Source organism: Danio rerio, chromosome 1 (genome assembly GCF_052040795.2).
Source record: "Danio rerio strain M-AB ecotype USA chromosome 1, GRCz13ab, whole genome shotgun sequence".
Classification (NCBI taxonomy): Eukaryota; Metazoa; Chordata; class Actinopteri; order Cypriniformes; family Danionidae; genus Danio; species Danio rerio.
The window spans coordinates 51,502,567-51,529,868 of NC_141021.1; the positions used below are offsets into that span (position 1 = coordinate 51,502,567).

Genomic DNA, 27,302 nt, shown 5'->3' on the forward strand with positions numbered 1-27,302 from the left:
GTGGAAGGAAACCAGGGAACCCGGGGCAAATCCATGTGAGCACGGGGAGAACGTGTAAACTCGGCATAGAAACATAGGCTGGCTTGGTAAGTACTGGAACCGGTGACTTTCTTGCTGTAAGGCAACAGTGCTAACCACTGCGCCACCGTGCTACCGATCTAGAAAAGGAGGAGGGGTGAAAGGGGGAATTCTTCAAAACGAAGATGGCTGTTATATGGAACTTAGGTTATTCCTAGTGGCTTAGGTTTCATCTGATTGGTGAATCATAGATTCAATAATGCGAGACCAGCGCAAGCAATAATAAGCATTTGATCCTCTCGAAATTAGATTATAAATAAACTTAACTTAAAAAATTTGTAAATACATTGTAACTTGTAACAGTTAAATTGATTTAACTGTAAATAATAAATATAAATAATAAAAATATGAATATAAACAATTCCTTAGTGATTTTAAGGCAATGGGTTTACTCACTTTTTAACTAATCACTTTAAACGCAGTGGGTTTACTCATTTTCTTTAAGTAAAGCAAACTAATAATTTTACAGTGTTGATATAAACACAAAAATCGTGCACATTGTGAAATATTTACTCAAGCTTCCATTGAACTTTTCAGTTGTTGTGAAAGTGTTGTGATTTGTTGTGCACAAAGCTTCAGGGAGAAATGGAGGGACGGTATCTGGACTGGCTGTGTTTTTATTTATTATTCCCCTGAGGAAATTCACTCATTGATCATTAGTGAGGTTTGGGATCTGGCAGGACAGTTAGAATGGTAGGAGGATACCCACGTTTGATTGATATGGTTGGTATGGGGTTAGAGAAGCTGATCTGACTTAACAATCTGCCCTCGTTAAATCCAACGAACGCTAAAGGTTGTACCCTTTTTTTCGGGAAAGATTTCATCTTTTTGCAGTTGTAACAATCCCATAGGCATTTTTGATATCAAGGATGGGTCATCGGCTGAAAACTTTATCCAGCTTTGCATCGTAACCCTGCATTGGCAACTCTGCTAGTTTGTACTTGGATGCCTTGTGGAGGATTTTATGCCCACTTCTCTAGGCCAGCAAGGCTGTTCCATTGTAAATCAAGGCTTGTTGTGTACAGTGCTAGAAAAGCCAATCAGCTGCGGCACATTGTTTAGAGCCGTCTCACGCAGACAGGTCTCAATAAAACAAAGCGCAATTGAAAGGTCCTTATGTATGTTTGAAAAGCACAAGAGCACTAGTGGTCCCACTTTATTACCACCACCTGCTTTATTTCGAGCAATAAATGTGCTGCCATAGTTCAAGATACCCATTAAATCTCACGGCTGAAGGAAAGTGCAGTAATCTATTAGTTTCACGTGTCTGGTTTTGAGGAAGGTCTTTTTTATGAAGAAAAGTCATGTTATTCAGTGCGTTTAACAATAATGCATACTAACAATTTTAAGTCCATACAAAAAAAGATGCTCCTTGAGATAAAAAATAAATAAATCTAAAACACTATTTGCATTGCTTATTTCTTGATAATAGGACTGTCGACCCAAAATTCACTATTTATTTGTGAATTTACCTGTCAAGTGATTCCAAAACTTTGAGATTAATTTTTCGTTATTGTGAAGATATTGTGAAGAACAAATACTTCAGATGTTGACTGATACTAATTTCCAACATTCTTCAAAATAACAGAAGGGTGTAAAAAGAAAGTAAAGGATGAATTTTTGGTGGGTGAACTAACCTTTTAAGGTATTACCCTGAACACTTTAGGTCAGGGGTGCTTTACTTGGTCCTGGAGGGTTGGTGTCTTGCAAAGTTGAGTTCTGACCCCAATTAGACACACCTGGGATAGCTAATCAAGCTCTTACTAGGCTTTCTAAAAACATCCCTGCAGGTGTGTTGAGGCAAGTTGGAGCTAAAATCTGCAGGACATGGACCCTCCAGGATGGAGTTTGGGAACCCCTGCTTTAGGGGTAAATAATTATGTTATTGAAAGAAAAACAGCAGTGTGGATAGCTTTGGCAAGTTAGCTAACATTAAACTACTGCACAGGAAATACAAACCTATTTTTATGTTAACAAAAAACAATGCATGGTGCACTTTAACAAGGTTCTAAATCTTTAAAGATCTTCAAAATGTAAGAAAACTCAAACAGAAGTCCAAAGAATACCAGATTTAACACTTTTATTTAAAACAATTTAACACCACACTCCAACATATTTTTATCCAAAGTTTTGATTGTGAACACGGTATATCTTGCAAAAACTTTCAAGATCTTATCTAATCTTTTAATGTAAGAAAGTTTTTTTTTTTTATCTGAAAGCTTCAATTAGAAATTGTTAAGTCCAGTGCTTGACCTGGTTGTTTTGTTTGTTTAATTTTGTGATTTGCAGAGCCTTTGTAGTCATTTTAAACAATTTTACACTGGATTTTGTAGTTCTCCAATGCATGTAAACTATCTTGAACTACATTAAACTGACATCAAACTAACCCAGCAAGCTCACAACATCAAAAGACGTATTAGGTTGGATTTATTAGGTCATGACGTCAAAATTCTGTCTAGCCAGTGTCTAAGGGCAACATTATTTTGACGTCCAATAACAACGTCAAATTACGTTGATATTTGGTTGATTTTAGACTGGATGTTGGACATTGACGTCGGCCTGACATTGGGTTCTGACCTCATCAGTTTCACATTAATCTTTTTTGAATGAGTTCTGGCTCATAACCAATTATGTATTCTTGAAAACATGATGTGTGTTCTGATGATCGGACGGTGGTTATGTTTAACAATGGCTTTCTATTCTGTTTATGTAGGGGTGTTTACCAAGACTAACATCAATATTACTAAAGATCATATTTAGAGATTAATATTGAGCCATATTGATTGACGTGGCTGTAAAGATTAGGCCAATAATCCTGCACCCACCCATAGAGAATTATACTATTACAATGAGCTGAAACTGTAATTATTGTGATGTTATGGATGTTAATGATTTTGACGTCGGCCAGACATTGGGTTCTGACGTCAACCCGATTTTCATTTCCAAGCAAAATCCAACATCCCCACGATATTGGGGTTCATTGGGGTACAACATCAATATGACATTATGTTGACATCCTGTGCCTGCAGAGAGGCTTGTCATCACATTGGAATTCGGTACCACTCAATCCTGAAATTTTAAAAACGTTCATTTCACTAAAATTTGATCACTGTTGAGTCGCAATTCATCAGCGGATCGCTCGTATGTCAGCTAATAGACAAACCAGCTGATTGACGTGACTTTAAAATGCTGTAAATTTCAGTATCGATTAATACCGAATTTCAGTATAGTGACAACCCTACATCAAAAATGATTAGAGGACAGTCCTGTAATTGATTTTTGGCTTTTTTTTTATGTCAATGCTAGATGTCGATTTGATGACGTTTTGACAGTCAAACAACAACTAGAAACATGCAAAAATGCAAATCAATATAGCGTTATAAAAATTAAGGAGCCCTCTAGGAAGTTAAGTCAACTTAACAGTTACAAGTTACATTTTTTTTTAATTTATACCAACTTGTCACATTAAAGGCAACAAGTTTACCCTTTTTAAGTAATCATTTTATACAGTACTTGCACTGTAAAAAAATGCTGGATTCCACACAACCCTTTTACCTTGTCCAAAGATAAATCAATTAAGTTAACTTAATTGTTTCGTCAAATTTAAATGGATTAAACATACAACAATTTAGTTTGACAAAAAAAACTCAAGAATTTTGTTTTAGCTCATTTTAAATAAGTAGTTTGAACAAGAAGCAAAATTTTTTGGAGTGTATTTAGGACCTTACATCTTAGATTTGACTATTTAAGTCTCTGTTAGCACCCCTAAAGCTAACCAGCAGCTAGCTCTCTACAACTCTCACATGGTCGCCTGTCACCTGAAGCTAAGCAGGGCTGCATTCGGTCAGTACCTTGATGGGAGCCAGCATGGAAAAAGCTAAGTTACTGCTGGAAGTGGTCTTAGTGAGACCAGCAATAGGTGCTTAATTTGCGGTCTGTGTGGGTCCCAATGCCCCAGTGTATTGATGGGGACTCTATACTGCTCAGTGAGCGCCGTCTTTCGGATGAGACATTAAACATGACTCTCTCTGGTCGTTAAAAATCCTTCTTCGAAAAAGAGTAAGGGTTTATCCCCAGCATTCCGGCCAATTCTGTCCATCATGGCCTCCTAACCATCACCATATCATAATTGACTTCATCACTCTGTCTCCTCTCCACCAGTCAGATGCTGTGTGGGGTGCAGTCTGGCGCAGTCACGTCATCCAGGTGGAAGCTGCATACTGATGGTGGATAAGGAGATTGCCCCAAAAATGTGTAATGTCCAAAAATACGCTATATAAATGTAAGGAACTATTATTAAGTTTGCATCATGCAACTTTAAAAAAGAAGAAAGCATTTTCATCGAAGAAAACAAACTGGGGGCTCCTAACTTTTTTGATTTCTGATGGGCTAACTTGACTGAAACCCCAACATGCAATCAGCCCCAAAAATGTGTACTTCATCCTCTCTTCTCTCTCTCCATTGTGTTCTATCATTTTCCTTCTCTATCAATAATCTCTGTTTTGACCTTTTCAGTCCATCACTCGTCTGTAACCTTATTAGCAACCTCTGTGGACCTTTATTTGAGAGAACGTGCTAAAAAGGGGGGAACTAATCAGATCTCAGAGCTGACAGTGTCCCGGCAGCAATCAAGCGTAATGGAACAAGCCTGTGAATCAATAGCGCTAGCAGTGATCGCAGACTGACAAAGGTTGTTTAGTAGTAGGTTCGTGCTAATTGAAATCAATGAGTAATCTGATGACAAGTTCTTCGCCTCCATCCTGGGGAGAGAGGATTCAAATGATAGGTGAAGATTATTGGAACGGGTGCGTAAACTAATTGGTGGTATCTCTTTTTTTTTTTTTTGCTGATTCACAATCTAGAAAGCTAATCCGTTCGATGGGCATTAAATAACTCGGATCGATAGAAGCGGTAATACGAATTTAATGGTGATTTCTGTACAGCTGTGAAGGTTTGTCAATATACGGTTAAACACTATATCTGACAACATGACACTTCGCTGCTGAGGAATTTACATGTCTGTGACTAAGTGACTGAGGTTGTTCAATCTAAAGGCTGATTTAGTCCGTTTCTCCCCATCAGTTTCACATCTTTTTTGATTGAGTTCTGGCTCATAACCAATTAAGTATTCTTAAAAACCTGATGTGTTTTCTGATGATCGGATGGTGGTTATGTTTAACAATGGCTTTCTATTCTGTTTATGTAGGGGTGTTTACCAAGACTAACATCAATAATACTAAAGATCATATTTAGAGTTTAATATTGAGCCGTATTGATTGACGTGGCTGTAAAGATTAGGCCAATAATCCTGCACCCACCCATAGAGAATTATACTATTACAATGAGCTGAAACTGTAATTATTGTGATGTTATGGATGTTAATGATTTTGTAAGTATGAATAAAAAAAGTGTATCATTTGTAAAACTGTTGCTGCAAAACTTTTTTCTTGGTTAAAAGTTGAGTCAACTCAATAAAAGCTTTGCAGAAAGTTGCTTTACAGTGTTGAGTCAACTTTTTTTTTTTTTTTTTTTTACAGTGTAGCAGTTGCCATAGGTACAACAAATGTTTGGGGGGAAGCGCATTTATTTCGAACTGTAATCAAAACTGACGAGAACTATCTCCAACCAATCAATCAAGAACTTCAACAGACCATGGATTAAATGTATATAATCAATATATAGTCAGGATTCTGCCACTTCGGTCTTGTTAATTCTTGTTTTGATGGTCCTGTCTTGTCTATTATGTTGTGCCCTGCCCTGCTCAGCCCTGCTTCTCTTTGCCAGTCCAGTGAAGTTTGTTTTAATGTTTTAGTAGTGTTTTTCCCCCTCAGGTGATTTTTTTGTTAGATTTTTGTTTTATTTTTCTAATGAATAAAACGCATTTTAGTTCTGCGTTCTTCTCTTCCCCTGCCTGCAATACCCAGACACCTGGCCCTGCCGGCCCCAGACTGGCTCTTTACCCTGCCTGCACCACCCAGTCGCCTTGGCCCGCCAGCTCTAGCCCAGCTGCTTGCCCTGCCTGCACCAGCCAGATGTCTTGCCCTGCCGGCCCCAACCTGTCTCCTTGCCCTGCCTGCACCACTTAGACGCCTTGCCCTGCCAGCTCTAGCCTGGTTGCTTGCCCTATCTGGACCACCAAGACTTCTTTTTCAGTCGGCTCCCCACAGGCCTCCTGCCTTGCTGCCCCTGACCGATCCCCCCTAGATCATCCTCCTGCTCCTCCCTGGGGTGTTTCTCTGCCACCCTGGATGGTCCCTCCGGCTCCACCCTGGCCCCCTGCCCATTGAACCTGCCCTGGACTATCCCCCTCCATTCCCGCCCTGGACTGTCGCTCACCAACAGGCGTCCTTTCCCCACCAACAACCCTGGCACTTCAGATACAGTTGAAGTCAGAATTATTAGCCCCCCTTTGATTTTTATTTTTTTTTTCCTTTTTTAAATATTTCCTAAATTATGCTTAACACAGCGAGGGAATTTTCACAGTGTGTCTGATATTATTTTTTCTTCTGGTGAAAGTCTAATATGTTTTATTTTGGCTAGAAAAAAGGAGTTTTACATTTTTAAAAACCATTTTAAGGACAATATTATTAGCCCTTTTAAGCTATATTTTTGTTCATTAGTCCACAGAGCAAACCAGCATTATACAATAACTTGCCTAATTACCTTAACCTGCCTAGTTAACCTAATTAACCTGGTTTATCCTTTAAATGTCACTTTAAGCTGTATAGAAAAGTGAAAAGCTGTCTTAAAAATATCTAGTAAAATATTATTTACTGTCATCATGGCAAAGATAAAATAAATCAGATGTGAAAGATAAGTTATTAAAACTATTATGTTTAGAAATGTGTTGAAAAAAAACATTTCTCTCTGTTAAACAGAAATTGGGGGGAAAAAATAAATGGGGGCTAATACTTTAGGGGGGCTAATAATTCTGACTTCATCTGTATATAATTAAAATTTCCCATCCTATTCTGTTTGGTTCGTCTCAAATAAATTACACTATATTCAGCTTTAAATTAAATAAAAAATTTGCAGCAAATTATTTTTAATTTTTAAAGTGATTATTATTTGATATAATTATCAAAAGCATCACCACCATCAATTTTTAATTTCTAAAAAATTATGACAATTGTCACCATTTTATATCTCAGGTTGTTCAAAAGATACACAACTTTCTTCTGTGAAAGAAAAATGATATATTGAAGAAAATTGATATCAAACAGATTGTGACTATTGTCTTCCTATAGTGTCAAAAAAACTCCATCCAATGCTTTGAAAATAAGTAAATTAAGACTAAATTTAAACTTATTCCATATCCTATCCAAAAGTAAACATTTCAAAACCATCATATGTTGGTTGTAGATTAAAATAATGATTTCCTTCATAAAATATTCAACCACTTTTTCTTTTTTCTTCCCACTGGCTGCTCTCGCTCTCAATGTCAGTTTCATCAAAAGTCTAAAGATGCGCCAAACAGGAATAAAATTACAAAACAAATCAAGGTCAAGAAGTGGCGTATTAAGGATTGGGAAAGAAAGCAGATTCCCAGGCAGCGCTGCGAGTGCAGTTCTCTAAGCTGCGAGCCTCCGCTGGGAGACGTCTCTGAAGTGTCTACAGTCAAGGGGGCTATTAGTGAGATTATGTGGAGTGCAGTGTTTGATTTAATTAATCTGTTGGGAGAAATACCCGCGCAGATTTACTTACATCTGTTTTCCTAATGCTTCTTCGATGATCCCCTACGCATACCTAATTAAATGCATAAACATTCATGCGGACGTGGTCGTCGTATCCCGCTGATATGATGAAAACCGAGATGAGACGTCTTTGATCTGCGCTTTGTTTCTTTAAGCGTGTATTAACAATGTCTGTGTGTGCGAGCCGTGTTGGTGGTTTGCGAGTCAGCTGTCAGTGGTTTTGTTGAGTTTTGTGAAAGTGATATGTCGGCTTGAATGTTTATGACTTTAATTAGGCATTCAACAGGGAATGTTCACGTTATATAAAGTTGTGTGTGTGGAGATACGATTTAACATTACAACTAAAATGAATAACAATAATAATAATAATTATTATTATTATTATCATTATTATTATCATTATTATTATTATTATTATTATTATTATTATTATTATGTATTCATGGTAAAACAAGTCAACTACTTTTCTAAATGTCATGTTATCCCATTAGTTTACATTGGTTAATTCTACATGGTTAATTCTCGAATAATTGGTTAAAGTCTACATAACCCGGAAGCTACGACCATTTCTGAGTGAAACAAGATCTTAAATGAGAAAACAGTGCTAGTGGCTCTTTTTTTTTTTCTTTTTTTTTTTTTTTACTGCTGATTGTATGTGGTAAAGTAGGCATTTCATTCAAAAATATTGGGAAAAGGGTTTAGGGAGAGTTATTACAATGTAACAGACACCTCGTCCTCCTCAGCATTTCTGTTTGTTGTTAACACTAACTGTTGGGGGGGGGTGTGGATAAATATGTTAGCCACGCCCAATATGTCAGACAGATGTAATCTAAAACAAACAAGAAACGCATTTTCAGATTTCAATTTTAAATAAGAACAAAAAAAATATTCCTAATGACATGCAAAGATGAACACCACAAAGCTAGTAATGTGAGCTAACAAAATCAATATGGTTAGTTTTGAGTTTATGTGTACACAGATGTCTGAAATACTCTATTCTAATGGGTCATTCACAACATTCTAAGGTGGGCTATTCCTATATAACAACCACTAAATAACACCGGTACATCTGGGAACTTTGAATCGCCTTAATGATGTTAAGAAGCAGCTGATATGTTAAATAAAGCACAAGTTAATCCTTAAATATTTATCAACACAGGCACATTTTGAAAGCATACCTCTGTAAGCATTTTGGTAGAGCGTGAATAATGTAGCCAGAGCTGCATTTCGTCTTTAAAACAAACGCTACGAGGCGGTTTGACGCTGATGTTGGCTTCTGTTTCTTTTCACAATACTAGTTAACCGCTTATTTCCGTGTAGACAGCTTTTCAGCCCATTAGCTCGCCATGTATGCCGGTGGACTTGAGACACAGAGAGGAGCTGACCACAACTACTAGGTTCGAGTCCAGCGAAGAAAGGTTCCAGAACTTTACTTTTACAAACTAATTTCGAGAGGAGCACATGATATGATTGATTGCAGCTGGCCTCTCATCTATAATTACTAGTTAGCCAACCAGATTAATCCAAACTCACTATAAGTAGCCTGGCTAAAACTACCCCCTTATCTTCGTTTTCCAAAGAAACCCCCATCCACCTCATCTCCCCCTTCTCTCCTTTAACAGGGGGAGCTCTCAAGAACAACCTGATCTCGTACTCCCCTTACATGTTCAGAGCAAGCAGGAGCCCTGGGCTCAATTTTCTCCGAGCTCAGGGTTCTCTTCTGGGACAGCATGCCAAACCTGCTATTATTATAAAGCAATATCTAAGTGCAAACTCTTGAAAGCAGGTAAACAAAAACAGAAAACAAAAAATACAATAAACAATTAAATAACAGAGTGAGAACGTGGTAAGATGTAAAAACATGGTAAAAATCAGGCTTTTCTTTTTCTGCATTGCTTTTGAAAACACTGTCGGTTAAGTTTAGGGAAGAGGGTGGGCGGGGGATTGGTTAATCAGTCAGTCCGTCAGTCGACAGCGGACTTACGCGAGAACAGCAGGCAGGAATGGCATTCGCCAGATAAATTTGAGATCTGAAAAAGCATACACATCAGCCCTGGATTTGCAAAAACAAAACCTCCAAAGTATGTACCTCCTGGGTTCTATTTCACAATCTCCAGAAACGTATATTGGTGCATAGGGTGTAACGATATGCGTATTTGTATTAAGACTTTCGGACCGAACGATTCAGACTAATATTTAAAAAGATAAAAGAGATTGAGTGTACAAAATATAATGTTTTCAGTGTAACAACGCTCAACAAGACATCCAAAATGACTTTACAGGCAACATGCTGCCTTCCCCGCCCACCTCAAAACACTACTCCAGTCAGGCAAACGCTGCAAGTTAATGTAATCCTCCTATAACCAACAGCAGGTCTGGCGTTTGGGAGCACTTTGGTTTCGGTACATTCAAAGCTGTGGATATGAGTCAGGGCTCGATATTGTGACCGTTTTGGTCGCATCTGCGACCGTTTTGGTCGCATCTGCGACCGAAATTTTATCTATGCGAGTCAAAATATATTTTGTAGCATTTGTGCGATTGCATAAAACTGATGTCGTGCGACCAGTTTTCACAGCAATATGTTCACTCTGCGCAAAATTAGGAGGCATTCACACATTAATCTTCATACAAGGTCACACAAGCATCTTTGCACCTAAAAACGCCAAACGCAGCACTCAGGAGTGGTTTAAAAAACAGTTGACATGTCAACTTGCAGTAAACAAAGCCCGCAATGCTTGCCCCCACCTTCAGGCTCTTCTTGTTGGTCCACTGTGCTAGAACAGAATGCGAATGGATTGGTTAATCTCAGCTGTCAATCACAGAGAATGAAAACAACGACAGATTTAGTTTTAGAAACCTCCTAAAGTTACAAATAATGACATCTAATTAGAAATCATGTAATGAATGCCAATCCAGCATTTACATATTTCAAGAGTGGATAAAAGTCCTTCAGTGGTTAAAGTCTGCTATGAAAATGACTAAAGCTATTCACCGTAAAGCGGGTGGGACCGAGTTTTCAGGTAACAGTGTTTGCCTCATCTACACATTTTAAGCACGAGATGTTCTAACGTTATTTAATCGTTCATTTAATCATCACGATGCTGTCAATTGTGCAACTAATATCGTGTTCACCATCACTAAAAAGCATGCATTCACTAAGATAAAACTAATATTGCAGCTTATAAAAAGATCATTAATGCTATTAAGATGACGTATGCAAAAAATAAGTTATATGTCAATATCTTCAGTGCAAAATCAGACACCACCCGTGAGAACACAGCAGTTATTATTGTTAACTAATAATAGGGTCGGTAAATTTAAATCAGAGAAATTCTCTGGCTTTTTTCTTTTTTTGCTGTATCGAAAACATACCGAACTGTGACACCACTGTCATATCGAACCAAAATTTTTCTGAACCATTACACCCCTAATATATATATATATATATATATATATATATATATATATATATATATATATATATATATATATATATATATATATATATATATATATATATACATACATACATACATACATACATACATACATACATACATACATACATTTACATATATATATATACAAACACACACACATACAAACACACTTTTACAAGCCCCTGCACATAATTAAATGCATAAATATTCATGCAGACACGGTCGTCGTATCCCGCTGTTAACTATTTCGAGACGCCTTTGATTTACGCTTTGTTTCTTTAAGCATGAGCCGCACATATTAACAATGGCGATCAAATTAAGAAGCAGCTGTCAGTGGTTTACAGAGTTTTTCCAAAAGTGACATTTGGCCCTGGCTGAAAAGTCCTTGATATGCAAAACAGGGTGATCTAAAAAAAAAAAAAAAAAAAAAAAAGAAAAAAGCAGCCAGTGTGTTTATCAAAGTGAGCGTCGCTCCTGCATTTTGGCTCATTTGGAATCCGGGCACCGTCGCTGTATTTGTCCGGCGCTTTGATACATGCGTGCGCACACTTTCTTATCCCTCGGCTTAAGTCTTCAATTGGCACGGACAAGGACACTGTGACAATTTAAGGCCGGATCTGTATCCTCATGCCTCGCGCATTCATCCTGACCTATTCCAGCACATCTGCAGGGTTTAAGCTCCAGACTCAATTAATCAAGCTGTTAGATTTGATTGAATGGCTCCAAGTGAAAATTGTGATTTTATGGAAAGAGAGGAAGAAAAAATTAACTACACCATTTGAGGAGCACTCGTTAGTAGAGGTTTTGATATCAGCTCTTTGATATTTGTTTTTTGATATCTCTCTGATCCAGTTGAGCATAAGCTAATTAAGTCGCGTTAATGAGAGTTTGTACAGTTTGTTGATGTTAACAAATTAAACAGTATACTTAATTTATTCATGTTATACTTAAGTTTAGACATTTGTCTAAGTTTTAAGTTTTAAGGCTCAGTGATTAGTACTGTCGCCTCACAATAAGAAGGTCGCTGGTTTGAACATCGGCTGGGTCAGTTGGCATTTCTGTGAGGAGTTTGCATGTTCTCCCCGTTTTGGTGTGGGTTTTCTCTCGGAGCTATAACTGAAGACACAATTTGTATGTCAAAACACTAAGGAAAAAAACCTTTCTTAAAGAGTATCTTATTTAAAAAAATAAATAAATAAAAAATAAAAAGTTATTACCATTTTTGAGCCTTCACATAAAGTTTGATAGAGCACTTGGACCCCGTAGCCGCTTTAGATGACGTCACACCTAACAAGCAGATTATTTATTTATTTATTTATTTATTTGTGTATTTAATTATTATTATTATTATTATTAATAATAATAATAATAATAATAATAATAATAATATATATATATATATATATATATATATATATATATATATATATATATATATACATATATATATATATATATATATATATATATATATATATATATATATATATATATATATATATATATATATATATATATATATATATATATATATATATATATATATATATATATATATATATATATATATATATATATATATATATATATATATATACATACATATATAAAATATTAGTAATAATAATAAGGGTTATATATTAATATTATACTGACATTATAGTAATATTTAATTAATTATTATGTAATAAATGACTATATTATCATTATTTAAAAGCAAATTTTTCAAGTATTTATGTTTTTCATCTATATAAGACTGTTGTTTTGCAGAAAATATTATATAGTTATGGATTGTAACTATGAGTTATCACAATATAATAAAAAATATAATAAAATACATATGGCCTCTTGCAAAAATTAGATAGAAATAATGATTTTAACAATCAAAAGTACCGGCAAATATACAGTAGAACTAATACAGTGATTTAAACATTTAATTTTAAAACAGAAATACTAAAATGTCCAATAATATTAGTTTTATTAGCATTTTTCAGGTTTAATTATTTTTTATACTGTGCAAAATGCATTTGTACGCACTGCAAAATAGTCAAAAGTTTCAAATAGTCTTTTTTCCAACCAGAAAATGAGAGCCAGAACTCTCTGCTCTATAATATAGAAAAGTGCTGAAGGTTTTTTAGAGCCGTACGTCTCTATAATATCCTAAGTATCCTTGTAAGGTTATTTGCAGTGTAAATGATAGTGTACAGTAGTCAGAGAGGGCAGAACAGCTGGAGTCTGATGCCTCACTGAGTTCTGCCATTGTGGGGGTCAGATGAATCTCGCTCTGGGTTATGCTGATATTAATGCAGGATGAAGCTTTGGACTTCATGTAGGTTGTGTGACCTTGAGGATGATCATCTTTTATATTTCCTGAAATTTTATTCGCCTGTTCTTTGCGCTGAAACAAATACAACAAATTGTGTGTAGTGGATATTCCAAAGGGCATTTAATCCCATGGAGAACACTCAAATTTTGAATGGTTTAATTGTAACTTTTTAAATGTTTATTATTTTTGTAGACATTATAATTAGTAGTAATCAGACTACTGGGATCATCTCAAAAGTCAAATCTTCAGTGAAAGTGTCCTTTTGTTCCTAATTTAAAGGTGCAGTATGCAAGTTTTGACACCCAGTGAACAAAACACACGCAAGCGTAGGCTGCCAGATTGACGACCCCAACAGAAGTGAGCCTGACTATTGAGCCTAATGGATGATTTAAATTGTGTTCCAAATAAAAGCAATGGCACGCAATATAAGAATTATTTTCCCTATTAAAATTGTTTTTTGTTTTAACTAACACCTTAAATTAATGTATTAGAAACGGCTTCTATTTCTTGTCAGTCTTCTGTTGTTCAGCTGCAAGTCACCTCAACTACACTTATGTTCTTTAATGTTAAATACTAATAATGTGAGTTTGAATGCCATTTTACATGACGTATTGCCATACTAGTGGAAGCAGCAGCAGATTGTTCACCTCAGATCTTGAAAATAAACCATTTGAAATTGAACTTTAGAACTGTGACTCAGTGCAAGCCTACACACATCAGTGATTCAGCATGTACATTTAATAATGTCAGAGGTTTATTATGTATTAGTTAGATTATCCCCTTCAGACCTGAATTATGTTCCAAATTTCAGAAAAATGTGATGTCATGTGATGTCCATTGTAATTAACGCAGGGTCTGAAGGGGTTATAAACCTTACGCTGGAGTGCAGTAAGTGCACTATTCTGTGCTTCTGAATGGCTGTGTTTAAATTTCTGACATGTCGTCTGCTGCAAACAGCCCGTTGCTAATCACTGCAAATCTCATGACGTATAGCGCGTTGTTGGGACACGGGGTTAGAATGTAACCTGCTCAGCTAATGTTTGTTCATATTATTATTATACACCTCATGTGGAACTCGAATCTGCGTCTCATTTCGGAGGCTGTTACTGTCCACCGGAGGTCGCATTTCGGTCTCGGATGCTTTAAGAGCCTTCATGCCTGAATGAAATACACTGTTTTTCACAAAGGCAACCAGGAGTGCTGAAATATAATTGGCTTAACTGGCAGTGGGCGGGTTAAATGACCAAAACAAAGACAGCCGCTCTGTCACATATCGCACATTTTCAAAGCAGAATATCTGACTTGAGCATTTTTTCAGATAAACAAGAACGTTCAGCATGTTAGCATGTTTCCTAAAAATCTGCAAACCTATTATGTTTTTTTTTATGCTTTAGAAGAGTCAAAAACTTACATACAACACCTTTAATATCACTGATGACTTTTAGCATTATTAGGATGGAAATAGGTTTCCAATTGACATTTTAGTTTTAGAAGTATTATGAAAGGATGTCTGTGGACTTTATAAACTGCATGAAACAAACTGTAAACTTCACTGTTTGTTAATTAACAGGTTTCTGTATTTCATTTAATAGTTTGAAACAATATATTGTATAAAAATAATATATTGAGATTTAAACCCATAAAATACCAGACGTGCTGGCTTGATTACCAGTTTTTTGTTCAGTAATTTGCTATACCAATGCAGGATTGTTAAGCCGCCTTTCCACAGCACACGATATTTGGACATGACTGTCAGAACACGCCCCCTTGTGGCAGTCGCACTGAATTTTCAGTTCTGACGTGCACCATGGGAGAAAAGCTGTTCTCACAGTGTCCGAAATAAACGAGGGCAAAAGCAAGAGCCTTTATTCTCTGTACGTTCACAGTGGTTGAATAAATGAATGAATGAATACTAGAAACTCATAGGCCGCTAAAAATATTGAAGGGGATGTGGAGACGACACTAAAAAAGTATATTTTTATTACTTTATTATTTACATTTTTGAACAGAATGTTTATTAATATAGACTTTTGCTGATTCAAAAAATAACCCCTTCAGACCCTGCGTCCATTACAATGGACATCCCATGACATCCCATTTATCTGAAATTTGGAACATAATTCAGGCCTGAAGTGGATAAACAATAAAACTAGTATTTCCTATCTCGCGCGCATGGACCTGCTTGTACAACACTGGAATACATCACATCCGGTCGGCTGTTCGCATACGGTCTAGTCGCAGGAGTTCAACTATTTCAACGGATCCGCAGCTCAAATCGGATTTAAATTGTCCGCATACGAATAAGATCGGAACTCTACAAAGCTCCTGGACTACTCCCCATTGGACTTCCGGTCTGCCGCTTGTCGTGTGCAGTGGAAAGGAGGCTTTAGATTGGTTGATTGACTGATTGATTGATTTTTTGAACAAAGGTTTTTAATCTTAAAAGATAATTAATATGTTCAAGTGACACACATAACACAAAATATAGTTGTAAAAAAACCCAACACCAGTCTATTCTTTGACTTGATGTTTGTCTGATCATTTGCACTGCTACTACAGTGCACAATAGATTCTTCACTTGAGTTTATTTTCTGTTACATCAGATTAGATTCCTGAAGTACTTGAACCACTACCAACTTTTTTTGGCCTGATTTTCAATAACCAACAAAAAAAAAATAAAAATCAGAGTGTGAAACTACAGTAATATTTAATTTGATGAAGGTCAAAATGAACAGAAGCATTTTGAAAAACATTGTATTCCACAGCAGGTTAGATTTTCTCTGAGGACTCCTCAGTTAAGCTATGAACTTTTTTATAGAGATTGAGGAAGAAAAAGCACAGACTAAAGAGATCTCATTTGTGATTTTTCTGCCCCGTCTTTCAAAGACTCCATGATTCGCTTCAGTCTGAACCTGCAGACGGCCATAGAAGTGAACTGTCAGGATGACGACTGTCACATTGTGGAGTGATGTCGGACAGAGATAAGTAGCGTGAGATTTGAGACACCATTCAGACTCGTGTTTGGCTTCATTAAGTTGTTATCCATCAGGGCAGAGCAGAAAGACATGCTGCGGGCTGCCCATTTTGCCAAAAAAAAAAAACAAGACAGAGTTAACGCACAGCCATTGAAGAAGATTTTTATTCTTAAAACACGCAGTTTAACCAAGGTGTCTTGAGAAAACTGTGGTATTTGTGTAAGACTAGTGGCCTGCAGAGAAATGTGTAAGGAAAATTACAGAAAAAGAAAGTTATGAGGAGCTTGCCAGAGAATTATCGTATATTTAAAATACCCAATATGAAGCTACATCTGTGAAAGGCTTTCAGGAGAGTGAGTGACACATGACCGAATTATTGTAGCATCATGTAAACACTTACAAGTTGAATTCCTTATTTATAAAGGAATTATAATGATTTGTTTCGTTATGTCATCTTCATTTACAAGCAGCTACTGGATATTTCTGTTTATTCGCATCCAGTCCCTTTGTTCCTCTTGGTGGCATAGTTGCAAACTGCTGTTACACTTGAAAATATTTTGCGAATCCGTTTGTCGAATGGTGGCTTCACATGCGGTGGTAGTGGTCACTTTGAACTGTCACTTACTGTATATCTATAGAGAGATAAACATACACTCACAGGCCACTTTATAAGGTACATCTTACTTGTAACGAGTGGTTATTTGGAGTTACTGTTTCCTTTCTATCAGCTTGAACAATTCTCTGTAAACCCTAGAGATGGTTGTGCATGAAAATTTCAGTAGATCAGCAGTTTCTGAAATACTCAAAACAGCCCGTCTGCCACCAACAACCATGCCAAGTTCAAAGTCACTTAAATCATCTTTCTTTCCCATTCTGATGCTCGGTTTAAATTGCAGCAGACCGTCTTGACCATGTCTACATGCCTAAATGCGTTAAAAATTTGCATTAAGGAGCAGTTGGACAGGTTTACCTAATAAAGTGGCCAGTGAGTGTTTATATAGACTTTTGAAGACAATGTCGAGAACACAATGAGAAGCGTAACTCTAAGCACTTGTACATTCAACATATACTAGACCCAAAGGGACACATGCTCAGATGGTCAACAAGATGTGAAGACATGAAGGTGGGGGAGAAAAAATAACTGATTGTTTAGATTGCTCTGAGGGAAGACTTCAGATTGTCAAATCACTTATTGAATTCAGACTATCTTCAATAAAATCTGTCTCCTGGTATTGAAAACCACCAGACTGAGCTTGATTAATTAATGGAACACCCGGACCACCACACCATCCCTCAAAGTAGAGTTGTCCACATTGTTTTACTCTTTCGCCTACATTTCGGAGAATATCACAATTACCAAAGCCCCATCAGCAACCCAAAATGATTCAGACAGCGAGGATAAACCAGAGCCAGGAAGGCTTGGAAAACAGCAGGCCTGAAATTGGGTGGCAGAGACACTGCCCTTGGGGTAAAAATCTGTCGCGCGTAGCCTTTCCCTGACACTGCTTTCCTGGCAGTCTGAACAGGCTGAACATTAGATGGTTTTGAACTCCAGCCTGCTAATGTATTTCATCAGGTTAGTGAGGGAAAGAAAAGTAAATCTTGAAGCACTGCAATGTGTGAAATGCAGAAAATGTGGACTGAATTGTGATCCACAAAACCAGTAATAGCCATAAATAGTCAAAATAATTATCTTTTTTATGTGACAAAAGTCAGAATTATCAGCCCTCCTCAATCATTAGCCCCCCTGTATATTTTTCCCCAATTTTCTGGAAATCGAAATAAGATTTTCTCAACACATTTCTAAACATAATAGTTTAAATAACTAATTTCTAATATTATACTATATCTAATACTAATTATTTCTAATAATGATTTATCTTTGCCAAGATCACAGTACATAATATTTTACTAGATACTATGTATCTTAATTTGCTGTTTAAAGGCTTAACTATAGGTAAATAGGTTAACTAGACAAGCTTCATCGGGAAAGAGAGGAGTCTGAGCTCAGGTATGTCTCGAGAGCTCCCGTGAAATTGTTTGTTTGGTCTATTTCTTGATCATTAGCGGTTGCCACGGCGGAATGAATCTAGAAAAGAGGGGGAGTAGGGGTGGATTATTCAAGACGAAGATGACGAAGGTAAAAAAGCTGGTTGTTTATGTATGTTTGGATTCGCCTGGTAAATCATATGATAGCAAATGCAGGACTAGCCGTGGTCAATCATAAGCACGTGATCCGCTCAAAATTAGTTTATAAATAAACGTCAGTTATAGACTTTTTTTTTTTTTTTGCTTTCTGCAGAAGAAAAATATTATACAAACTACTGTGAAATATTCCTTGCTCTGTTAAACATCATTAGCAAATTATTTGAAAAAGGAAAAAAAACGTATAAGAGGGCTGATAATTCTGACTTCAACTGTTGGTAAAGATCATGTTCCATGAAGACATTTATTACATTTCCTACTGTAAATATACCAAATCTTTAATTTTTGATTAGTAATGTGCATTAAGCACTTTCTTTAGACAACCTTAAACTCGTTTTTTTTTTTTTTTTTTTTTTCACCTTTAGATTCCAGATTTTCATCTAGTTGTATTTCAGAAAAAATTTGTCTAATCCTAACAAAATATACTATAAAAAAGACACTTATTACCGGTTTTGTATTCCAGGATCACAATTGTGCAATCCAGTAAATAAAACAGAATTACCTGTATGAAATCCGACTAATTTGAGATGATCAAATGAATCAAAGAAGTGCTTTACATCATGAATATTAAACACCAAAAATGAGTCTGATGTTTATAATTAATAATAAAAATATATATAATAATAATAATAATAATAATAATAATAATAATAATAACAGTTAATACAAAAACAACAACAACAACAACAACGACTAATACTGCTACTATTACTACTAATAATACTAATAATAATAATAACAACAACAACAACCATAATAGTTTTTTTATATCGGTATTATTATTACTATTATTATTATTATTAATAATAATAATAATAATAATAATAATAAATATTATTATTATTATTATCATTGTTTTTGTTGTTGTTTTTGAATGTCATTCTCTTTTTTAAGTCATTGTTCTTATAATATTGTATAAAAAAATAATATTAACAGCAACATTCATTAATTCTAAAATTAAATAATGCTATTATTATTATTACTATTATTATTAAAACTACTGCTACTGCTACTACTACTACTAATGATAATAATAATAATAATAATAATAATAATAATAATAATAATAACTATTATTTTGTTGTTATTATTATAATTATTATTATTAATAATAAAAAATACTATTCTTATTATTATTGTTGTTGTTGCCATTATTATAAAGTACAATAATCCCCTTTTAACTGTATTTCTCCTGTTTAATTATAAACATTTAATATAGTTTTTAACAAAAGAGCATAAGTAAAAAGTACTCTGTATGAATGCAATTCTAAATATAAGTTAAGTTTCACAAAATAAATTAACACAAAGAAAAAAAATCTATAAAATGGGAGAAAAAAAAGGTGTTTTGGCAAAAGTAAAATGTGTTTCAGATGGCTAGACAAAGCTGCTGCATTCCCCACTAGATTCACCCCCTAGTGCAACAATTCTCTTTGTTACATCAGATTAGATTCCAGAAGTACACACTGTTTTTGGACCAGTTGTCAAAAAGATCAAACACGATACGGTGTAATAACAACATATGCACACATCAGACAGAGAAACCTCAGTAATACTATGCAATGAAGAAGCTTCAGTAATAGTATGCGATGAAGGTCATGAATAGAAGTGCTTTGGAAAAAAATATATATTATATTTTCTCCAAGGACCTCAGAGTTATGATCTGAATTTTATACCGATGCTGAAAAACAGATTAGAGATCTCATTGTATATTAATAAATTGTAAAATATCATTTGATTAAGTGCAAAAAAAGACAGGATGGTGGCTCAATGGTTAGCACTGTCGCAGCAAGAACGCTGTTGGTTCGAGTGCCGACTGGGCTTGGCATTTCTGTAAGGAGTTTGCATATTCTCCCCGCGTTGGGGTGGTTTTGCTCCGGGTGCTCTGGTTTCCCACACAATCCAAAGCTGGGATAGTTGGCAGTTCATTCCACTGTGTCAACCCCTGATAAATAAGGCACTAAGCCGAAGGAAAATGAATGAATGAATAAATTCAAACGGAAACATGGGGATGTGTGGCGAGATGAACTTTTTATTTTGCTTGCATAGAAAATCCTACTCCGTAAATATGAGAGTGTGTTTTTATCTAAGTGCTGTGGTTACAAGCATCATATAGCAGATCTTAAAAGCATAATAAACTATGCACGCCTCCCTACGGCATTCCCTGTGAAGATTAGACATGTTTGTACTTGCAAAAGCTGGTAAACAAATTTGGCCATGGATCTAATTTCCAATGCATATATTCAGCTTGCGAACATACACATTGAGCAGTCATTATGTCATAATGGTATGCCTATGCATTATTATATTATAATCATGCTCTTAGATTAAGACATTTCTTCAGCCAGACTGCATGCTGATTTTTCATTTGTGCGTGCTCCGTTCATTCCGTCCTACAAACTGAATTTTTAAGTTTGTTGTACACCGGGTTTACAGCTAAATGGGCTTGCAAAGAGATTACAGCCACTGCACCTTCCTCTCTGTTGTGTAAACAGAAAATTCCACAAAAGTGTGTCTCGGCCCCTCGGGCGTTCGCAATTCACATCTACTATTCATCACCGGATAGATAAGAACGGGCAGATTGTGCTTGTTTCACAATATCAACACCGACAACCTATTTTTATACCGGTTCGCAATGCATTTATAATATGTGCAATCTTTAGTTTTAGAATTTCTAAAACACACAAACACACACACACACACACATATTTGTAGATGTTTTTAAAGGTGCCATAATGAAAATCAAGACATAGTTAGGCATAGATAAATAGTAAGTGTTTAGTGTCTCAAACAGTGTCTCTAAATCCTGGTGACAAACAGGCCAACAAGAACAAAATGCAGACCACTAGGTATCATTAATATGGGTTGTTGCTAGATCAGATATGGGTGGTTAACTAAAATTATTTATATTATTAATTAAATTTCCCAGTAATTGTATTTTATTAACGTCAACCCCTTCCCTAACCCTAAACTGAACCATTACAGTAATGTGAAAACAGTAGCTGTACTGTGTATTATTTTATTTATTAAATTACCCAATAAATTGTTTTTTTTACAGTGTACCGCAACCCCGACCCTAAACCCAACCCTCACAGTACTGTAAAAGTATGAATTATTGTTATACAGTGCCACAAAAATGATGCTATATTGATGTGCGTATCCACAGCAGTATCCTATTTAGACTTTACCATTAATATGCACACTCCAGGCAGCTTTTGCAACGTTTCCTAAAGAGATTACACCAATATTTTTTTCTCCTATATTATATCAAAGTTTATCTAAACTTGTAATAAACTAATTTTGATGGACTTTTATTTTGAAAACAGAACTGTATTTTCAGTTTCGTGAAACGGATGTCCATCTGCTTACAGCTTATTAGAATGCAAAATGCAGGATATACAGATTCAGAATGTATTCAGTGAAACCCCAGAGGCATAATGTCAGTTTAAATGTATTTTTGTTAGTTTAACATGTATATTGTAACATCCAAATATGGTCAAAACTGACAGTATTGTATTAGGGGCAATTTCTAAGGATAGAAATGGACCTTAAACGAGTTTCTGGAGATTTCCTGCACTAATATAAGCTACATGCTTTCTAGTTAGACACCAGATAACAATTTAACATGGTATCAATGCATTTTATGGCACCTTTTAAGCATTCAATGCCTTGTGGACTAAGGACTTTGCCTCAAGGAATTGGCTGTTCTTGAAAAACAGATTTGTTGTTTTAGATTATTCATTGCACATACTGTATAGCTCAAAAGCATACAAATCTCTGATGTGTAATTATCAAATTATGAGACGCATCTGTTTTAAAATGTTTAAATGAAGTGAAAGTTCACCCTCGGGCCGTTTCATATGCGTTTGCACGTGTATGTGTGAATTGGACATGGGTCTGAATGGTGCGTGCGGAGTGCAATGTCTGCTCGCTCCCTGCAAAGCCTTCGAAATGAACTCAAGAAGCTGATGCAATTATTAATTTATATTTTAGGTTTATATCACAGACAGTGATGTGTAAGCTGGGTATTTTGGTGTGTTTTTGCTTGTGGATTGGGAATGGCTTGTGTTGTGGTGTTAGGAAACCGGGTTTGATCTGTGCAGACAATAAAAAAAAAAAAGAAAATTTTTCGAGAATCAGAACATTTCAGCTTTCTTCCCATCCTTTTATGTGTAAATCATTCAAGAGAGGATCTATAAAAGTGGGTGAAAGCATCCCATAACACTCCCATTCATCTCAGAGGACGTTGCTTGGCTGGTGCAAGACTTCTGGAAGTCTCATTTGAATATGTGACATGTAAATGTTGATATTTTTATTAAAGCTGCATTAAATGGAAGATGGAATAGTAGGGATGTAACGGTATCAGAATTTCACGGTACGGTAATACCTCGGTATGAATGTCACGGTACGGTATTTATTGAATCATTTACAGGAAAAAACAAAACTTATGAAAATACTCCAAAAAAAGTGCCAAAAGTGTCAATGACATACAAATTAGTCATCTATCTGTAAGCTTTGAAACAGGAACTTCAATTTTAATAACAAAAAAATATTAAACCATGTAAAAAAATAAAGTTTCAATTTAGTATTGTTGAAAACTCATCACATTCAACATTTAATCACTCATTCACTTAGAGATGGGTTTAAAGGAAAATTATCATATATATATAATCTGGTAAAAGCTGGTATCTCTGGGTATTTACAATGTCCCCTGCAACAGAAAAAAACCCTCTCATTTGGGACTGAGGTTTCTGGGACAAGAGAGATATGACTTGGCCCAGGTTGACAGCAGTGGGTAACGTTGTGCATTGTCTTTCCCCCACTTGAGAGGACAAGCCATGAGTGAGATAGAGATCTCATGTCTGCATCAATCTGAACAGTGTGCTGTGTTTCTGCCGTCCCCATGACTGATTATTAGTCGTATTCCCCAACTTGCAGGCACGTGCACACACAGGGCTCAACCTGTGCAGTGCACATGCCCTTTTTAGTCTTGGATAGAAAGTTCCCTTCCAAAATGATCAAAAGTGCCCCTGTGACGCGACATACCCTCCGTCCCCACTTTACAGTACGCACGCGACAACACAGCTGATCAGAACGCGCGCGACAACACAGCTGATAAGAACTCGCGCGACAACACCACTATTCAGTACGCGCGCGGCGACAACACCCGCTTTAGGGTTTTCCAGCTCTTTTTCATCCCTGCTTCTAGCAGCACACTCCATTTCCGCATTACTGAATCTGTAGCGACAACAGACCGCAAGGGATTATGGCCAAGCCTGGGCTGATGGGAATTGTAGTTTCCGGTACCTCCCGTTCGCTTCATTCGCCTGAGCAAATTTTCTCAGAAGACCTATAGTTTTACCGAGTCATGCGACTACGGTAATATCGAAAAAAATTAATATTGCGGTATGACGGTATTTACAATACCGTTACATCCCTATGGAATAGTCTTCATAAGTGTGATTTACACAGTGGAAATCAAATCAAAATTAGAGAACAGACTACAGTTTCTTGTAGTAAAAAAGCAATTTTAAGCATAGTTTATGAGTTACATTTTCTTATTCTAAAGAAAGTATTTTTAAAATATTTTTTAAAACAATACTGATTAAAATTAAAGAATACTTTAAGATCTCTCCTAGTTATTGGTGTTAATTCCCTAATTGTCTGACTGTCCCTGTTTAAGTGGAAGATAAAAAGTGAAATGGTTTCTTAAAAGTGAAAAACGTTCTTACCAGCAGTTATCAGGGGATAACAATGCACTGGATGCAGCAACTGACCAATCAGGATCAAGTATTCCACAGCGATCTGTAACAACAAATATTAGACAATCACAATTGAGCACAAATGCAATTGTACACACAAACACTGAAGCTCAACCGCTCTGTCGTTGGGGGCAAGTAATATTGTGCATTGCTAAGTCATTCATATTATACCACAGAGCGGTTGAACACTTGATTCTGATTGGCTGATTAGCATTCTAACAGGTCATTCACACATAAAATGTTTTTTCCATTCTAATGAATACATTTCCATATTTATTTCTATGTAAACATGCTAAATGAACGTATGTCACTTTTACACTAGCAAGTCACATTTTTTGAAGCACCTCGCACACATCGACCGTGTATTTAAAAAGGCCTTTAGAAAGTTGAGAAATTCCCACCTTTTGCAACAAGCAACAGCGCTGAAGTGGCATCAATGGACCCACAATTCAGTTCGACAGCGCTTATTGTCACCCATTCAAAGTGAATGAGAAGTGTTGATGCTGATGCCCGGTGTGAATCGGGTGTTGCACACAGTGCTACTCATTGATGTCAGTTTCTAAGCAGTGGACCAATCAGAAAAACCTGGTGTTACGAATAAAATAAAAATAAAAAAAACGCATTGCGAGCTTCTGTTTATTGAAACAAGTTGGCATAACAACTGTTTTATTTAATGTTTACAATGAGGAGGGAGGCTTTTTACAAAGCTCCTCCTGAGTGCTACATCTTGCGTTTTTAAATGCAAAGATGTGTTCTATTATCAGTGTTTCTCAAACATGTTCCTGGAGGACAACCAGTGCTCCACATTTTTAATGTCTCCGTAACCAAACACACCTGATTCAGATCACCTGCTCATTAGCCGAGACTGAAAAACCTGAAATGGGTGTGACAGACAAATGAGACATCCAAAACATTCAGTGTTGGTGGTCCTCCAGGAACGGGATTGAGAAACATTGTTCTATGAGAATGGCCCCTTTATTATTATAGTGCAGTTATTTTCAGGAAACTATCTTAAGTAGTTTCAGGCAGCTTTTGACCACATTACATGTTCCATATGTAACATAACTATGTTCAGTCGTTTCAGTTATTACAGAGCCTACAACAGTCAAAAACCAAAGCAAAACAAAAGGATTTGGATGATTTGTGTAATGTTGGATTCATACCAAACACATAATTAAGTATCTGTGCCAGTAAATTATTTACAAAGTCAATTCAAAAGTGTAAATAAAAGCCAAAGTATTGTTGTTTAGAGCAAATGATGTGGAATGTGGAATGCATTTGTAACAAAAGCATTGATTTTCATTCAATCATGTCGACCCAAATCATTGGACTCAAGCAAAAAAATTCAGATGAGGGGGAAAAACATTCGGTGAGTAAACTAGAGCATGTGACGTAGTGCTCCAAGTCTGGTGTGAACCAAGCAGAAGAAGAATCTAGTACTACACACAAGATCAGTATGAGAACAAACACCTGACTAATGTCTTTAAAGGGCCATGAAACCTCCCTCTTTCGGTTCTAGTCTACTTCAGAATGTAAAAAAATGCTTCGAGATGTGAAACGCTGCAAGCAAAGGGGGAAGTGGGCATGGCTGGCAGACCAGGGGAAAAAGGAGGAAGTGAACAACTGTTGTCAGTAGGCTCACAAAATGAGACACAAATCGTGAGGAGACTCAAGATTTTATAGTTTATGAAGTTAAAATGCAAAGAAATAAACCGTAATTTAATGCCCTGCAACATCTGCTATTCGTAATGTCATATACACATAACCACAATTTGTTATATCTTCATAAAGATAATCCTGTTAATATGAACACTATACATGAGAAGGACTTCTCTCTTTCTCAATCCCTTGAATGCAGACACAGTGGATATAGCATTAGATTTCATCTATTTCAAACATTAGCCCTGCCGGTAATCTGCAGGAATTTAAACATGGGCGAACACAGCAGCATGGGTTTAGGGGATGTGTCTGAATGGTAATTAACTCAACTGATAAAAGAAAGTCTGCAATTCTCCAATTCGCGTAGAAGCTCTCCCGACAAAACTGCTTGCTGCAAACCAACAACTTTGCTGTATCGGCCCTGATAGTATCGCAGGGAAAAGCATGCAACAAACCAAACCCTTCATGAACGGCTAAATACTGCGTGCCATGCGCAGACACGGTCTCACAGCTAGGCAGGTCTGCCTTGCCTCCAGAAAGCATGCGCTCTCATGAATATTTAAAAAGGAGTGTCTTCTCATAGAATAAGTAAACTCTGCTATGAATAATGATGAGAAACAGACACGTCATCACTCTACTAGCAGATGCTCGCTACGACACCGATTTTGACCTCGCCCCGAAAATGATTTTAATCCCGGAAGATGAAACTAGCTGACAAAAGCTCAAAACTATCCAGTTTACCCCACAATTAAAGCTGACAGGTGCTAACATTGTCTTAAATGATGCTCAACACACACAAATCTGTAAAAATAAAAAAATAATAAAAATCCTGGGTGTCTTGAACCTTTAAATACTGACTAAAATCTTAATAATGACAAATACTTCAAATCCGAAGAGTGTATTTAAGTGTAGTAACCATAGTATAAGCAGAGTAATTGTCTCTCGTACACTGAATTACTAGAAAACATACTATTTTGCTTTACTTTTATAATAATTCTAACACAATTACTTCATGTTGTATCAACACCAGTCGATTAAGCAACTTTCTTTTTGTTTGTTTTTTTACAAAGTTAAGAGTACTGAACATTAAACAATCGACTCAAATTTACCAAGAATTGCGTTGTTTCAGCTCAGTTTAAATTAGTTTAATTAGTTAACAAGCTGCA

General features: G+C 36.1%; 1 long non-coding RNA gene across 1 annotated transcript in view; it reads right to left on the reverse strand.

The window, feature by feature from the left end:
- LOC147847015 (uncharacterized) overlaps nt 1-27,302 on the reverse strand; it is a 236,817-nt gene that overhangs the window by 167,310 nt on the left and 42,205 nt on the right. The window contains exon 3 of the long non-coding RNA XR_015476965.1: nt 24,448-24,520. This is a non-coding gene — a long non-coding RNA (uncharacterized LOC147847015). The remainder of the gene's footprint in view (nt 1-24,447; nt 24,521-27,302) is intronic.